Genomic DNA, 13,824 nt, shown 5'->3' with positions numbered 1-13,824 from the left:
AGGCACTGGGTAATGCCAGGTACGGGGTAATTCCGGGTACTCGGTACATCACTACTTCAGAGCACTGCAATACATCACGTTTTTAAGCCTCTCCAGCAAATGTTGTGTTGTAGTTTTATAGAAGTAGAACATCCTTTCACACAGGCTTATTATTTTATGCAGTTTTTGGCAGGATGATTTAATCTAAGTATGAAACATGAATAAACATCAACTATCAGTCTTCATAGTTCTTTGATTTATCTATTTATTCTCTCATGGAAAACTGTATCAGTTGCATTGTCATTGCACATTTAAATCACTCACTTGACATATAGCAGTACTTTTTGAAATATTTTCCACTTATTGTTGATTTTAAAATGATTAATCTATTTCTAAAAGACAGTTATAAAACTTGTCTTTCATGTTTCTAGCAAGACCAGAGTTTCGCTTTTTTTACCTGCTCTCTACAAATTCCAGGGATTGTCTTTACTCGCATGGCTAGTATAATTTTACATGAAGGTGGTTAAGTCAGATAATTACGTCAGGAACAGCAGAGTGTTTTGCCGAGATGCCTCCTTCATATTTGTGAATTGGACAATTAATTTTTATATGTTCCTTCGTTTGTTCTTGGTGGTCACAATCGCACAATGGATAGTTTCTAATTTCCCATTTTTGCATCAGGTATCTGCATCTGCTATGGTTTCTGTGGATATGATTCAGGGTTGCCCATGAGCCGTGTAGAAGATCAAAGCTAGGGATCTTCTGCTCTGGGTCTTTTAAGAGGTGTTTGTGATTTCTTGGGAATCCCATTTATCTTTCCGAGCTGCATTAGGGTTGAAGGTGCATTGATAAAGGTAAAGCGAGTTCGTTCAGGAAGGCTTGCATGACTTCAAACTGTGATGAGGGATATTATTGGAGTCCTGGTGCATGTCGAGCAATTCATTTTCCTTGTTTCACTTGACATCCTGAGGGTTGCGGCAAAATGGTGAATGGATATGGGACGAATGTGTGACAGTACGGCAACCAGGGCATTGGGGTCTATTTTGATGCATTAAAGTGATCTTTTGGACATCAACAAGTCGAGTATATGTATGTATGTCTTTATTTATATATTTATTTATATAGCGCCATTAATGTACATAGCGCTTCACAGTAGTAATACACATGATAATCATATAAATAACAAATAATACAAATAACAGATCATGGGAATAAGTGCTTCAGACATAAAAGTAAAATTTCGGTAGTAGGAAGAACGTACAGAGACAGTAGGAGGGCATTCTGGTAAGTGCGTCTGCAGGGGCCCAAGCTTTATGTATCATGTGTATATTATTAGCCACTGTGCTACTCATATGCTTTTTTAAGCAAGTGTGTCTTAAGGTGGGTCTTAAAGGTGGATAGAGAGGGTGCTAGTTGGGTATTGAGGGGAAGGACATTCCAGGGGTGTGGGGTAGTCAGTGAGAAAGCATTAAGGTGGGAGAGGGCTTTAGATACAAAGAGGGTAGAGAGAAGACATCCTTGAGCAGAACGCAAGAGTTGGGATGGTGCATAGCGAGAAATTAGGGCTGAGATGTAAGGAGGGGTAGAAGAGTGTAAAGCTTTAAAAGTGAGGAGGAGAATTGAGTGCGAGATGCGGGATTTGATAGGAAGTCAGGAGAGTGATTTCAGCAGGGGAGACGCTAAGACAGATTTAGGAAAAAGTAGAGTGATTCTGGCAGCAGCATTTCGGATAGATTGTAGGGGAGTAGGTGAGAGGTAGGAAGGCCAGACAGCAGGAGGTTACAGTAATCGAGATTGGAGAGAATGAGGGTCTGAGTCAGAGTTTTAGCAGTCGAGCAACAGAGGAAATGGCGTATCTTTGTAATATTGCGGAGGAAAAAACGTGTGTGTTACTTCTGGTCCATACCACTGCAGAGTACTTGGAGTACATACTGTAAGGGCCATCACTGATGCTGATGTTCCCTAGCTTGCACTTACCAGTTTCTAGACCAAGTTTTCATTTTGGCTTCAGGAGTTAATGGAAGGTCAGTGTGTTGTCCATCTTTACTCTAAGATAGGTCAGGATGTGGTCATTAAATGTCACTTTTAGGGTACGCTCAGCCTTTCTGTTATCAAGATGGAATGCAGTGACTGTTGTTCTGTGGTATTCTCTGCAGATAAAGGACAAATTTGACACACATATGACAAGAGGATATGGCCTTTCAGCATCGAAATCAGCACGTCTAAAATTGTTCTCTTTCCCAAACCACATAGCTTTTAGCTGAATCAGATCCATAGCTTCTGTAGCATTTTCCTTCTAATTTAAATTCAAATATAATTTGGCCAGTAAGTGCCATAAGATTATTCAAAGGTATCACTAAGACACAGTGTTAAGTATGTCATTGATAATGCCTATTCAAGGTAGTCCATGTGTCCTTATTTTCTGCTGCCATTTGTGAATAACTGTACAAAGATGGAGCACAGACAGGAAAAAAAAACATAAATAGTATAGATTGTTTTTTATCTTCAAAATGTTTAAAAAGACAAAATTGCACTCATGTAATAAATATATGAAAGCATGTACAGTATATAGGCATGCAAGACGCCATTTATCGCCTCCTCCAGGACTTTACTGGACCAATAGGTGCTGCCTTGAGTTGCCAGATGCAGAGGGAGAAACGTTTACCACCAACAGGAAGCAACAAACTAGATAGCTACTGTACGGTAGCTGCAGAAGATATACTACCATGAAGAGTTTGTGTATGCTTAACATGCGTAGTTTCGACTACACACTTATACTGTAGGACCCTGACTTGCCTGCATACACAAGTGGCCTAGTAGCTAACTGCTACATTCCATTGGTGCTTGGGGTATTGCATATTTAGCCAAGTTCCCCTTGGGCTACTATTTCTCTGGCCCCTTTAGCACTGTAGGTCCCAGTAAAGAGTGGTCAGTGTTGGGAACAACTCCTGCAGGGCCTGGTTGTATTGTTATGTGTGTGTTACCTAATAAAGTTCAGAAGTAGCCTGTTATTACAAGGGGGGACTATGACTGATAGGAGGCCGGCTTACAAGCCACTCACCTGGAAAGGAGGGGTTTTTCCTATAGAGGTTAGAGCAAGGGTTCTGGGAGTTAGTTCTGTGCTGCCCTCCCTGCTATGAGGACGCAGCAGTAAGTCTCCCCTGGATAGGAGTGAGCTGAGGCCTTGCCCTGTTGGGGGGTAAGGTATGCTGAGGAGGGGTGCTAGGGCCTCAAGCCCGGGGTACTCCCTTCAGGGAATGGAACCTGTAATGATGTACTGAACCTAATAAACTCCAGTTATACCCTCTCTGGTGTGATGTCTGAAGTGTGAACACTAAGAAGGGTTGCATATGACGTTCATCCTGGCTGCACCAGGATCCTCCTGGGCTAGAGGCCCTGTGCTGACCAAAGAACCATCACTGAGTGCCTGTCCTGATGTCTCCCTACACCATCGCGGAGATCTCAGGCCTTCTGTTACACCAAACAGGTATGCACCAGCACCAGAATACACCGGTAGCTATATGATCTCACTTAGGGTGCGGAAAAAGATGCTACACATATGTCAGAAGGATTTGAAGATCTGAAAGCTTAGGGAGAGGATATAAATGCTGTCTGAGCCTGACCGAGACTACCAACAAATATCCAAAATTGTCTCAATGAACTATTATCATAGAATTTTAACATGTAAAAAATCATTCAAATGTAATGGGGTTCCCCTGGCCCCCCCTCATTACCTCTGCTTCGTGGGTGTCGCTGGAGCCAAGCGGCAGACCCGCTGGCAATTCTGGAAGGTGGGGGCTGAGCAGGGAGCGCTCCGGAGGCTCCGCGGCGGCCCAGCAAGTACAGGGCGCTCCATGTTTGTTCCCTTGCGCATGCGCAGTGTAGATGTGCGGCGGGAGGCCCCTGGTAGGTCGCGCTTGCGAAGTACATGCGTGCGAAAGGCTGGCCAATCAGAAAGGGCTCTGGGTAGGGACTAAAAGTCCCATGAGCCTCAGGAGCGCACCACATGATGCCAGGGAGCCTATAGGGCTGAAGCAATTCCCTGCTTCCAGGGATTGATACATTTTGCACGCGGAGCCACGCCGGTCAGGACCAGGAAGAGCTAGTGGTAGGAGGTAAGTGTACTAGTGTAGTGTTCTACTGTACATCACTCAATAGTAGTAATACACTACAAAATGAGTCTTGATTTTGGAATGTGACCTCCTGTGGTTAATCTCAAAAGATCATGGAAAGAGAGAGAGAGAGAGAGAGAGAACACAAAGAGAGAACACAAAGCGAGAACACAAACAGGCGCACACCTAATGTATTAACGTATAAAAAACGTGTATTTTAAGTAACATGAACTCATTCAAATGCCCACTAACAAAGGTAGTAAAAAACAAGCGGGTATGAGATTAGATTTGAATCGCCAACAACGCGGTCCTCTCAGCACACCACAAGATCCCAGAGTTCTCCTGCGTTGCTCCTCCACGCTTGTGTTTTACTACCTATCTGAGTGGGCACCTGAATGATTTCATGTTCCTTAAAATACACATTTTTTATACGTTAATACACTAGGTGTGCGCCTGTTTGTTTTCTTCTCTCTACAGATTTTTGTCAGGGATTGGTGATCCCTTATTCGGGCTGCAGACACCTTGGTGGAATACATTTTGGAATGTACTCCTCTATTGGTCTTTTAAAGATATATATTTTTTTTTTATATTTTTACATTTTTTATGTTTAATTTTATTAAATATATTAGTTATAGGGGGGCGTGCCGATGACGTCATCCGGGACGGAAGGGTAAGAGGAGAGCTCCTGAGACCCTCACGGATAAACTTAATTTAAAGCAGATTTACCCCGGAATTTAAGATCCCAAATCACACTGATCAGACCCCTGAACACACAGGGATGTCCCATAAAGCAAAAAGCCAACCCGGACAGGGAGTCTCAAAGTACTTTACCCCGTCTAAACAGAGCTCCAACACGGGCACAAAAAAACAAGATGGCGCCTCCCCGCCCGGAGCACGAGGGGCCAAGCCCGCAGCAACAGACCGAGATCGCCCTGCCGAAATGCTGGTCACAGAGGAGGGCCCAAGGTCCCAAGTGCCCAAGGTCGGATGACCCCAACAGGAGAAGGGACTTGATCGTCCGCCTACGTAGCTACACGGCCAAAGAGAAAATCGTGAGCGCCTGCCGTGAGAAGGACCCTATATAGTTCCAAGAAGAACCCCTCCAAGTCTTTAATGACTTGTCAAAAACAACGATTATCCGACACAAGGGACTGCGCCCTCTAACTTTATTGCTACGTGATAACGGAGTTAAATACAAATGGGGGTTCCCTTTTAAACTGACCATACATCACAAAGGGAAATTCTACACTATACGATACCATGAAGACATGACTCCGCTGGCCCGAGCTTTTGGACTAACTCCCCCTGCTTCCTGGGCTGCCGAAGAACGCCACCCCCAGAGCCAGGAGCCTGAAGACCCCCCAGTGCGAGGATCGGAGAGACTTGCGGGGCAGAAGCAGACGAAACCGAAGTAACAGCCCTTGAGAAGCGCTGCAACCCCGCAGACTTGGAGGTGCCGGCCGCTTCCGCCTAGCTGGACTGCATCCCCCTGCGGTAAGAAAACCCCTGGAGGTACTCACCTGAGACGGACATGCCGCAACCCAGAGGGATCCTGCGACGTGGGCTACAATACACCAACACCGGCAGACAGCGAGACTCCCGCGAGATCGCGACCCCTCCCTTCCTTCTTTTTTTTATTCTACCGGAGCGCCGGCCTTACCCTCCCGGGACTGAGGGAGGGAGGCCGCTTTGCCCCCTGATTCCGACGTCTGGGACTCGGGTTGGGTATGTGGCTTGTTGCCGTGACGGCGACGCGATCATGTGTCACACATGGCCCGTGGAATACACGGAAACCGCTGCCTCTCCCCCGAACTCTGAACCCCCCGGGACCCATGCTGAGGGACACACACCAGACGGGTCTGTAACCCATATCAACCTATAGGCCAAGTTAGGCAATAGATGTCAGCCACAGTTAGAGCTTTGATAGTTAAATGTTAGAAAGCCGATTGTTTTTTTTTTATTGTTAGTCCCTAGACACAAAGTTAAGTGAATATTCCCATTCCACCACTTCCCTCCCCCTTCTCCCCCTTCCCCTCCTTCCCCTTCTCCCCCGTTACCCCCAATTCCCCCCCCCCCCTTTCACCCCCATCTCCCTGCCTCCCCCCTATAGGATCACAGAAAATGTACATAAATAACCCCCTTCCCCTCCCCCCCCACCCCCTCTCCCCCACCCCCTCTCCCCCCTCCTCCCCCCCACCCCCCTCTCCCCCCTCCTCCCCCCCACCCCCTCTCCCCCCTCCTCCCCCCCACCCCCCCTCCTCCCCCCCACCCCCCCCTCCTCCCCCCCACCCCCTCTCCCCCCTCCTCCCCCCCACCCCCTCTCCCCCCTCCTCCCCCCCACCCCCTCTCCCCCTCCTCCCCCCTCCTCCCCCCTGTCCCTCTCCCCACCCCCAGATAACCTTATAGGCACTAGATATAGTAGCTGACGGTCTCAAAGAAAAACTGTCCCTTTAACCAAAAGTCCTTTTGCTAGGATGTCATACAGCAGAGAAAGTACTCAACTACAGATCACATGCAAAATAAAGGTGCCATATATATGCTTCCCTCCTTCTCCTCCAGCCTACCCTTTCCCCTCCTTTCCCTCCCCCCCCCCCCCCCACCCCTTCCTCCTATAGGTATGGTAGTTGAAGGTTTCAAAGGAATACTGCTCCCTTGGTCAAACGCTGTCATGTTTGGATGTCATATTGCAGAGAGAGTACACAATTTCATAATATATGCAAAACAAATGTGCTATATATGTCTTCCACTCCCCTCCCCTCCCTATCCTCCCCTCCCTATCCTTCCCCCCTTCCTCCCCCCCCTCCATCCTTCCCCCCTTCCTCCCCCCCCTCCATCCTTCCCCCCTTCCTCCTCCCTTCCCCCTCCTCCTCCCTTCCCCCCTTCCTCCTCCCTTCCCCCTTCCTCCTCCCCTTCCCCCCTTCCTCCTCCCCTTCCCCCCTTCCTCCTCCCCTTCCCCCCTTCCTCCTCCCCTTCCCCCCTTCCTCCTCCCCTTCCCCCCTTCCTCCTCCCCTTCCCCCCCCCCTCCTCCCCTTCCCCCCCCCTCCTCCCCTTCCCCCCCCCCTCCTCCCCTTCCCCCCCCCCCTCCTCCCCTTCCCCCCCCCCTCCCCCTCCCCCCTCCCCTTCCCCCCCCCCCCTCCTCCCCTTCCCCCCCCCCCTCCTCCCCTTCCCCCCCCCCTCCTCCCCTTCCCCCCCCCCTCCTCCCCTTCCCCCCTCCTCCTCCCCTTCCCCCCTCCTCCTCCCCTTCCCCCCCCTCCTCTCCCCTTCCCCCCCCCTCCTCTTCCCCTTCCCCCCCCTCCTCTTCCCCTTCCCCCCCCCTCCCTTCCCCCCCTCCTCCCCTTCCCCCCCTCCTCTTCCCCTTCCCCCCCCTCCTCTTCCCCTTCCCCCCCCTCCTCTTCCCCTTCCCCCCCCTCCTCCTCCCCTTCCCCCCCCTCCTCCTCCACTTCCCCCCACTCCTCCTCCCGTTCCCCCCCCTCCTCCTCCCCTTCCCCCCCTCCTCCTCCCCTTCCCCCCCCTCCTCCTCCCCTTCCCCCCCCCCCTCCTCCCCTTCCCCCCTCCTCCCCTTCCCCCCCTCCTCCTCCCCTTCCCCCCCTCCTCCTCCCCTTCCCCCCCCTCCTCCTCCCCTTCCCCCCCCTCCTCCTCCCCTTCCCCCCCTCCTCCTCCCCTTCCCCCCCCTCCTCCTCCCCTTCCCCCCCCTCCTCCTCCCCTTCCCCCCCCTCCTCCTCCCCTTCCCCCCCTCCTCCTCCCCTTCCCCCCCTCCTCCTACCATTCCCCCCCCTCCTCCTACCCTTCCCCCCCTCCTCCTACCCTTCCCCCCCCTCCTCCTACCCTTCCCCCCCCCCCTCCTCCTCCTACTCTTCCCCCCCATCCCCCCTCCCACCGGTATAGTAACTGAAGGTCTCAAAGAAATAATGTCCTGTTGAACATAAGTTGCCATGCTTGATGATGTATAACAGAGAAAGTATATAACTCTATAGTATGTGCAAAACAAATGGGCTATGTATATGCTTCCCACCTCCCCTCTACCCTACCCTACCCCCCCCCCTTCCTTACCTCCCCCCCTTACCCCCCCCCCACCCATAGGTATAGTAGCTGAAGGTCTCAAAGAAATATTGCTCTTTTGATCAAAAGCTGCCATGATTGGAGGGCATATAGCAGAGAAAGTATATAATTTTATATTATGTGCAAAACAAATGTGCTACATATCTGTTTCCCACCTCCCCCTCTTCCCTACCCTCCCCCCTCCCTTCCTTTCCCCCCCTGCCCCACCTCCCCTCCCCCTCCCCCTGACCGGTTTAGTAATTGAAGACCTCAAAGAAATGCTACTCCGTTGACCAAAAGTCACCATGATTAGATGTTGTAAAGCAGAGGAAGCATACAACTCTATACTATATGCAAAATAAATGTGCTATATATATGTTTCCCACCTCCCTCCCCCCCCCTCCATATCCCTTTCCCCTCCCCACCCCTTGCGAGCCCTAAAGACAAAATTAGGGCAACTAAAGGTATTAACGAAATATTGGACTCTCAACTGAACATTACCCCATTGAGATGATGCACATAATGGGGCTTTATAAGACTGACTAAAGAAGTACCAAACAAATGTATCGAAATGAATATCTTTCCTCATCCCCCCCCTCCCTCCCCCCTCCCTCTCCCCCCCTTCCTTTCCCCCCCCCCTCGTCCTCCCCCTCTACCCCCCCTGTCTTGGTCAGAACCCCCAAAGGGGCGACCCGTATCTATGGAGAATAGATTACATGCCTGAAGAGATACGGTAGAAATAAATTAAAACTCTTAACAGAGCCACTTATACCATATAGACTACGCAATCAATCTAAACAGGCCCTCCCGGGCACTTCAGGAAAACAAATGTACGGAGCCAAAAAGTAACCCCAGCCCTAATCCCAGTTGATGACCCCCCCCCTCCTCCCCCTCTTCCTCTCTCCATCTTTAACTAATAAATGTCTCTCAAACCAAGGAGACGACATAACGGGCATGATACCTGCCATCCGGCACACTTGCTCCCACACTTTAATCCCCATTTACCACTCCCACACCCTCACCCTACTTCCACGATAATAAATAGGAAAATTGGGTAAATGGAGAACCAGAGGGTCTCTACCTCGCCCGTTCCCGACGGTTGCCATCACCGGACCCACCCCCCAAGGGTCTTACACCCTACAAACCGACTACTAGTCAAGTCGGTCTTGCTCCATTAAGACCACACCAAGGTCTACTTTCTTCTCTTTCTGTAACCTGCTGACACTGTCCCAGCAGGCCCCCCTCCCTCACACCCCCCCACCCCCACAACCTGGCCAGCCAAGATCAACAACAGGCGAAAGTATCACTTCACTGATCATCTCGCGACCGGCCCTAGTGGGAAGGGACAGGTCCTAAAACTTGATAAGGATAAGGGTTGCTATGGCTAAACAAGGAACAATTAAACTAGTATCCTTGAATGTAAAGGGACTCCAGAATAATAGGAAAAGGAGGCTTGCCCTCCAAGAATTAAAGAAACTAAATGGCGATATTGTTTTTCTCCAGGAGACGCACTTCACATCACAGGAGCCACCCAAAAACTTCCAAAATACATTCCCCATGAGTTATTACTCGTCCTTTAGTAGTAAAAAAAGGGGAGTAGCCATATTAATCCGGCAGGGCACTCCATTCAATTTAACAAAAATAACAACTGACCCAGAGGGTAGATTCATCGTGGTGTATGGCTCACTATCAGGATCCGCGGTCGCCCTGATCAATCTCTATGCCCCCAATGAGAATCAGCCGAACTTCCTTAAAAAAGTGTTAGAAGAGATTGACTCAGAATACGTGTCGTCCCTAATAATAGCAGGAGACTTAAATATGGCACTCAACCCAGCGGAAGATAAGTCATCTACCCAAGGGCGCCCGCACTCAATTCAAACAGTAAGGCTGGGGAAAAAATTTAGAGATATTATAAAGGAATTTTCTTTGGTGGATATCTGGAGAGCAGAGCACCAGGGACAAAGAGACTACACTTTCTTTTCGCCCCCTCACCAGACCTATTCCCGTATCGACTATTTTCTTGCTACCAAGAACATCCTAGAAGCAACGGCCAACACTGATATAGGCCCAATTACGTGGTCTGACCATGCCCCCATTTTCCTGAACCTCACGCCCCCTTTGTAAAAACATTCACTTACAGCTGGAAGTTAAATGACTCCCTATTAAACAATAAAGAGGTAGAAAAAGAGATCAAAATAGCCCTTAAAGATTACTTTAGATTGAACCTTGGGACCGTCGAATCCCCAGCTACCCTACGGGAAGCCCATAAGGCGGCTATCAGAGGTAACTTTATCTTAATAGCATCACATAGGAAGAAAGTCAAAGCGAAACTAATTAAAGAGCTTACAGACAAAATTATAAAATTCAAGCAACAACATAAACTGAACCCATCCAGAAAAATCTATAAGCTATTGACAGCAGCTAGAAGCAATTTAAAGGAAATCCAACTAGAAAAAGCTCTGAAATGGACAGGTCAGAGGTACTATGATAAGGGAACAACGCCGATAGACTTCTTGCTAGCAGGCTAAGAGGCATACAAAAAAGATCACAAATCACAGCGATTAAGAATAGGTCTGGTGAGATAATCTATAATGAGAAAAAAATTGCAGAGGAATTTACCAAATTTTACACCAAATTATATAATTTAAGATCCGATTCCGCTATTCCAAAGTCAGCTGAACTGGCGTCAATAGTACAATATCTCGATGACTGTGATCTACTCTCTCTAACAGAGGAGGAGAATAATATGTTGAACGGGAAAATCACACTAGAGGAACTGACAGCGGCAGTAAAGACATCCAAAGCATCTAAAGCGCCGGGGCCCGACGGCTATTCAAATTCTTACTATAAAAAGTTCCTACCCATATTATCACCCCACCTACTTGTCCTATTTAACTCCTTCATGGAAGGGAACCCAATCCCGATCTCAATGGCCTCAGCTAATCTAGCAATAATTCATAAGGAGGGGAAGGACCCGACCCAGTGCGGAAGCTATAGGCCCATATCCCTTCTGAACAATGACCTAAAACTATACAGTAAGATACTTGCGAACAGGTTGAACCCTATCCTACCTAGATTAATTCATTCGGACCAAGTTGGGTTTGTCTCGGGGCGCCAAGCCGCGGACAATACCCGCAAAATAATAAATATAATTGATCATGTCCACATATCAAATACAAAGGCGAAGCTATTGAGCTTAGATGCAGAGAAGGCATTCGATAGGATAGACTGGTTATTCCTAGACAATGCCTTGAAAAAATTTGGCTTTAAAGACACGTTCCTGGAAGGCGTCCGTGCTCTCTACCAGAACCCTTCTGCCGCAGTCAAACTCCCAGGTGGAACAGGCGAGAGATTTCAAATTAAAAACGGTACAAGGCAGGGGTGCCCCCTATCCCCTCTTCTCTTTGCACTCACGATCGAACCTCTGGCGACCAAGATCAGAAACAATATGAACATCCAGGGCATTGACATAGGAGGGACAAATTATAAAATATCTTTGTTTGCAGACGATATTATCCTAACCTTGTCCAAACCCCAAACTTCCCTTCCGAACCTTCAAAGGGAACTGTCGGACTTTGGCAGAGTGTCAGGATACAAAATAAACACTGGAAAGTCTGAAGCCCTAAACATTAGCTTACCAGAAGAAGAAGTGAAGCTACTCAAATTGAACTTTAGCTACCGGTGGTGTTCTTCATATATAAAATACTTGGGAGTAAATGTATCAAGACACTACCGGGATCTATACCAAGATAACTACCCAGCTCTCTGGGAAACGATTAAGAAAGACTTGGTGAAGAAAAAAATGTGAACTAGCGCTAAAGTGTAATACACAGTGTGATATTAAAAAACTTATAATAAAGGATGGCTGCCCGGTGATACTGCCAGTACTAACAGAATAAACCAAAATAAAGAAAAACCTGGCGCCAAATAGTCAGTGGAATGTCCTGTACTCCTCAAGGGATCCGCACACTTGCTCGACAGACCATGCAAAGAAAAGAACACAAACAAACAAAAATCATAGCGCAACACTGTAGGGTAAGCAGTACTGCACTAATACACACAAACAGTTAAGAATCCTAGCGACTATTAAAATAATTATTTATTAAAAAGAACTATGCCAAGACCGACAATGGCAAATACAAGGAACCGCAGGTCATCCGGAGCACAAAAATTGGAGCCCTACTTACATACAGCAAGGTTTAAACTCGCATGGTAGGAACAAGTCCTAGGTAGAGATGATCTCCCTGGCGGGTGATGCCTCTGCTCCACTGCGGCTCAGACACCAGTCAGTCCTTACGATGGTAACCGGAACAGCTCCGGCCGTGGGGGCTGGTGTGCGGGGTCCACAGCTCTGCACCGCGTGTAGACACACGCCTCACTTCCTCCTACGGAGCAACAGGAAGTCTCTGCGCGCCCGCGCGCGATAGTGCCCGTTGCCTTAAAGGAACAGCTGGCAGGCTGAAGGGAAAGTTGGGCTCCAAGGCCAAATGTCCTTAAACGTCCAAAGTCAGTCAAATAGTGGCTGTGCCACTAGCCCTACGCGTTTCGTAGATGTCACTATTTTTTCTGCACACTGAAACAGTGGATTCACTGTTGTCTGTGCTCCTTCAAGGGAAATCAAACTGGTTGTCAGGTCCAGCGGGCCAATAGGAAGCCGCAATGAAGGAGCACAGACAACAGTGAATCCACTGTTTCAGTGTGCAGAAAAAATAGTGACATCTACGAAACGCGTAGGGCTAGTGGCACAGCCACTATTTGACTGACTTTGGACGTTTAAGGACATTTGGCCTTGGAGCCCAACTTTCCCTTCAGCCTGCCAGCTGTTCCTTTAAGGCAACGGGCACTATCGCGCGCGGGCGCGCAGAGACTTCCTGTTGCTCCGTAGGAGGAAGTGAGGCGTGTGTCTACACGCGGTGCAGAGCTGTGGACCCCGCACACCAGCCCCCACGGCCGGAGCTGTTCCGGTTACCATCGTAAGGACTGACTGGTGTCTGAGCCGCAGTGGAGCAGAGGCATCACCCGCCAGGGAGATCATCTCTACCTAGGACTTGTTCCTACCATGCGAGTTTAAACCTTGCTGTATGTAAGTAGGGCTCCAATTTTTGTGCTCCGGATGACCTGCGGTTCCTTGTATTTGCCATTGTCGGTCTTGGCATAGTTCTTTTTAATAAATAATTATTTTAATAGTCGCTAGGATTCTTAACTGTTTGTGTGTATTAGTGCAGTACTGCTTACCCTACAGTGTTGCGCTATGATTTTTGTTTGTTTGTGTTCTTTTCTTTGCATGGTCTGTCGAGCAAGTGTGCGGATCCCTTGAGGAGTACAGGACATTCCACTGACTATTTGGCGCCAGGTTTTTCTTTATTTTGATTAAGAAAGACTTGGAACAGTGGGAAGGTTACCAGATTTCATGGATTGGGAGAATGACATCCGTGAAGATGAACATACTCCCTAGACTTTTATACTACTTTCAGACACTCCCAGTCCATGTACCTGGCACTGAACTAAAAAACATACAAAACAGAATGTTTAACTTCATCTGGCAGGGTAAAAGACCCAGAGTAGCAAGATCGGTCCTGCTGGCATCAAGAGGAAGAGGAGGTATGGCGGTCGCAGACATTCACAAATATTACATAGCAGCACAATTGAAATAAGCTGTCATGTGGAACACCGACCCGGCCAAATGTTGCTGGAT

At 48.6% G+C, this 13,824-nt stretch overlaps 1 protein-coding gene across 2 annotated transcripts in view; it reads right to left on the bottom strand.

Moving 5' to 3' along the window:
- LOC142493689 (uncharacterized) overlaps window positions 1-5,877 on the bottom strand; it is a 139,668-nt gene extending 133,791 nt beyond the window's left edge. For both annotated transcript variants that reach the window (XM_075598153.1, XM_075598155.1), the window contains exons 1-2: window positions 5,612-5,877; window positions 1,957-2,129 (exon numbers count right to left, since the gene is read on the bottom strand). The gene's annotated coding sequence lies outside the window, so the exon portion shown is untranslated. The remainder of the gene's footprint in view (window positions 1-1,956; window positions 2,130-5,611) is intronic.
- Between the last annotated feature and the right edge of the window lie 7,947 nt (window positions 5,878-13,824).

Source organism: Ascaphus truei, chromosome 4, assembly GCF_040206685.1.
Source record: "Ascaphus truei isolate aAscTru1 chromosome 4, aAscTru1.hap1, whole genome shotgun sequence".
In the NCBI taxonomy this organism is placed as follows: domain Eukaryota; kingdom Metazoa; phylum Chordata; class Amphibia; order Anura; family Ascaphidae; genus Ascaphus; species Ascaphus truei.
Note: the sequence above shows the minus strand (reverse complement) of the source record. Positions and strands in the feature narration are given on the sequence as shown.